A 4,771-nucleotide genomic window follows, 5' to 3' on the forward strand; every position below is an offset into this window, starting at 1 on the left:
TTAGTTTCTATTTTGATATTGATAACCTTTTTGTGACCAATTTGAAAACATAAAATGATTTACAATATTTCTAAACTTTGAGAAGCGTTCACAAACATGGAGTGTTGTTTCAGAATGCAATTTCACCTAATTTCCCAGAAATTATCCCTTTTGTTTAAGACTTCTATTATTTTAAAAGTAAATATCAACCCTACTTGTTTTGAGCAATTTTCACGTACAGCAAAGGTCAATGGAAGATATCTCACAACTTTATTTTCTAATGATCCTACAAACTACAAAATTCTAAAAAAAAGGGAGAAGGGGTTACCTTCTCAATTGAAGAATTTCTTTAAGATGAGGCCATTAACAGGGAGAGAATCTCTCAAACCTGATAAATCTTGTAATGTGAAGGTCGAATGGCCTATCTTCTCATGGATCTGAAATGGACCAAGCCACATCTTCTGGAACTTGGTGTGTTTTCCCTTGTCCTCATGGGCTTTGTCCAGGGAAAATTTTAAGAACCCCCCCTAAATTTATAAATATAATAAATGGGCGAATCTCCTTGGTTTATAGGAAAAATGGAAGGCGATTTTATCAATAATATAATATGTATATATAATTTTTTGGCAAATCTCTCACCAGCCATGGCGAATATTTTACTCAATTATAAAATCTTGTAAGATCTTGGCGAGTCTTTCACTAAATAATAAAACTTTGTAAAGTCCTAGTGAATCTTAGCATAGGCTACATGCTGGTTTAATTCCCCCATTTAAATAGGCTACATTCCAGGTGAATACCATGGGTCAATACCATGTGCCATTTTGGTGAATACCATGGGTCAATACCATGTGCCATTTTTATTTTTATTAATTCTAATATTAGGGTTAATAATGGTTTTTTGCATGGTATTAATGACAATCTAGTTCATGGTATTTGTCCCATAGTATTTTGGCCATAGGTTTCACCTAAATATAATCCATTTTTTGAGTGTTCGTAAATATAAGGTGACTTATGGAGTAAATATAGAAAAATGTTTTATTTGTTTACCATACCTCTCGTTTATTTATATTTTTATTAATTTACCATACCTCTTTTACAAATATGGTATTTGGCCCATAGGATTCACTTAAATAAAACCTCTTTCTTGAGCCTTCATAAATAGAACGAGGGTTATGGACTAAATATAAAAAGAGGTTTTATTTATTTACGATACGTCTAGTTTATTTATATTTTTATTTATTTACCATACCTCCACTTTACTTATATTTTTATTTGTTTACACCCTTACATGTATATAAGGCGACTTATGGAATAAATATAAAAAACGTTTCATTTATTTACCATACTTCTCATTTATTTATATTTTTATTAATTTACCATACCTCTTTTATAAATATGGTATATGGCCCATAGGATTCACTTAAATAAAACCTATTCTTCAAAATGGGCGAATGGATTCACTTAAATAAAACCTATTCTTGAAAATGGGCGAATGGAAGGTTGTAAGTCCTAATTTCAAGGGCTAAATTTACCATTTTTACCCTCTCCCTTAAAATAAGGTGGGCTATTTGAGGTGATTTGTAAAAATGTACTATGATACAAAATATTCGCCCACTAAAAATTTAAAACCCCTTAATTTCGCCAAAGGGCGAAAATTCGCCCCTAAAATTATCCTTGGCTTTGTCCCATTTCAGAACTAAATCACCGACTTGAAATTGTTTTGAACCGGATGAGATTGAATCAAAGGATGACTTGATGATTTGCTGATGTTTTGCATGAATAACCTTGGCTTTTTCTCTTTCTTCTTCTAATTTTAAAATTTGGTCATGTCTAAGTTGAATAGAAGAATAAGGGCTTTCCTCAATAAACTGCACTAGGGCTAGAGAAGGAAGGACAAGATTTGTTGGTAGCACTGCTTCTTTTCCATACACAAGGTTGAACGGAGAAGAACCTATGGAAGCCTTTTGCGTTATCCTATCAGCCCATAGTGCAAATATTAAGGATTTGTGCCATTTTTTATGATTCCATTCGATGGTTCGCTTAATAATTTTAATCAGATTTTTATTTGTAGACTCCTTTAAACCATTACCCTGGGGATAGTAATTAGCAGAATATTTTAATTTAAATCCTCTTTTAATAGCGAAATCAAACATAGCATTGCCTGAGAAGTAAGATGCATTATCAAAAACAAGAGCATTTGGGACACCAAACCTGGTAATGATGAATTGATCTATGAATTCAATGATTGTCTCAGAATTTGTTGTCTTCAAAGGAATTGCTTCAACCCATTTAGTAAAATAATCAGTAGCGGTAAGGATATACCTATGCTGTTTGGAAGAATGAGGAGTAATTTCCCCAATGATATCCAATCCCCATTGCTCAAATGGTTGTTCAATGTTGACTGGTTGCAAAGGGAAAGCTGGTTTTCTTTGTCTTCCACTAGAAGTTTGACAATTTCGGCATTTCCTTACATATTCATGAGCATCTCTAAACAGAGTGGGCCAGTAATATCCAGCATGAATGATTTTATGGGCTGTTGTATCAGCTCCAAAATGTCCTCCTGCTGGTCCATCATGTAATTCCTGCAAGACCTTTTGTGCTTCAGGTTTTTTTAGGCATCTTAATAAGATTGAATCGTAATTTTGCCTAAAAAGCACATCATCAATAATTGTGAAATTTTTTGCTTTTAATCTAATGGCCCTTTTACTTTTGTAAGACAGGTTAGGAGGTGCATATCCATTTTTCAAATAAAAAATTAAGTTAGCATATTGTGATTTAGAATAAGCAATACTTATCTGGTTGATTTCTTCTGTTTGATCTGTATCACCTGATTCCGGAATGTTGGATGCTCCTGCCAATAGCCTGCAAAAACCTTGGCCTCTAAGAATCTTTGCTGGTTTAATTTCTAAATCATATCCTTGAAGTGCTGTAACCCAGTTTGCCCTTTTTTCACCTAGTTCTCTTTGAATTAATAGTTGCCTTACTGCAGGGAAAGGAACTATAACTTTTGTATGGGCTTTTAAAAGGAAGGGTCTGTAATGTTTGACAACTTTATATACAGCAAAGGCTTATTTTTCTACCTCGGAGTAATTCAATTTAGCACCCTGAAGATTTGAACTCTAGAATGAAATGGGTGCTTCCGAATTGTGATCGTTAATCTGTGCGAGTACTGCTGCATAGGACAAATCGGATGCGATAGTATACAATGTGAAATGATTAGAAAAATTAGGGGTATTTAAGGCGGGGGCATTAATTATTGATTGTTTGATTAAATCAAACGCTTCCTTTTCTGCTGATCCCCACTTAAAGACTGAATTTTTCTTAATCATAATTTGAAGTGGCAGAATGATTTGAGAAAAGTCTGGAACGAATCTTTTGACAAAATTGATTTGGCCTAAAAATGACTGCATGGATTTTTTATTATGAGGGAAAGGGATTTCAGAGATTTCTTTGATCCTATCGGGATCAATATAAATGCCATCTTTAGAAACAATAAAGCCTAAGAGCTTTCCTTGGTTAAGAGCGAAGAAAGATTTTTTAGGATTAAGTGAAATACCATACCTTTTGCAGCGTTGAAAAATTTGATTTAAATCATGCAAATGATTGGACTTCTCTTTTGAAAATACAGTAATATCGTCTAAGTAGATGACTACTGTTCTGTTAATCAATCCTTTAAAAGCTATATCCATCGCTCTTTGGAATGTGGCTCCTGCATTAATAAGTCCGAAAGGCATTTTCTGATACGCATATGTTCCCCATTTTGTTCTGAATGTGGTTTTAAGTTGGTCATCAAGATGGACCAAAACTTGGTTATATCCTGAAAAACCGTCTAGAAAGGACATTAACTCAGAGCCTGCTACTGATTGGAGTATCTGCTCCATAGTAGGTAATGGGAAATTATCTTTTAAGCTTGCCTTGTTCAAATTTCTGAAATCTATACAAATCCTAATGTCGCCATTTTTCTTTCTGACTGGCACCATATTGGAGACCCAGTTTGAGTGCCGAACGGGAAAAATAATCTTAGCTTTCAAGAGTTTATTAAGTTCAGATTTTATTTGACTCTCTAAGTTCGGATGTATTTTTCTCAACTTCTGCTGAATTGGTTTCTGTTCGGGAAGCATTGGAATGGTATGCTGGATGATGGATGTATCATATGTCTTTAAATCGTCATATTTCCAAGCAAAAACATGTTTATTTTTTCGTAACAGTCTAATAAATGCTTCCTTCTCTTCCACGGAAAGTCCTAATCCTAAATTAATGTTTTGAGGAGTTTGCTCAGTGCCAAGGTTTATCAATTCAAACCTTAAGGTAGAACTTTGGAGCTTTGTATTGGTCACAGGTTTAAACCTGTCTTTAATATCATAAAGATCCTCAAGCTTCACCACAGGCTTAGGGATTGAATTCTCCTCGGGTTTACCTCTCATTTGAAGGTCATGCTCATTTTCCTCAATGATTTGATCATCATAGGACTTTTCGGAAGTTAAAAACTGTAAAATGTCTTCATCGTGGTTGAATACTCTCCAATTAGTTACATTGTCAGGAATTGATGGCCTAAAAAGCAATTCTACTGAAAATCTATCTGGGCTGTAGTCTTCGGAGGGTAGGAGCTTGGAAGCAACATTGGCTAGTAGGTCAGCTGCCGAATTTTGAGACCTAGGAATGGAAGAAATATTGAATGCCGAAAAGTGGGAGGTGAGTTCCTGTACCAGCGATTGATAATGTTTGAGATGGGTGGAAAGACAATGAATTGTATTCCTTACCTGTTTGATAATAATTTCAGAATCTCCAAACA

The sequence above is a fragment of the Pinus tabuliformis genome, chromosome Q (assembly GCF_031772625.1).
Source record: "Pinus tabuliformis cultivar Carrire ecotype Pingquan chromosome Q, CPIR1, whole genome shotgun sequence".
Classification (NCBI taxonomy): domain Eukaryota; kingdom Viridiplantae; phylum Streptophyta; class Pinopsida; order Pinales; family Pinaceae; genus Pinus; species Pinus tabuliformis.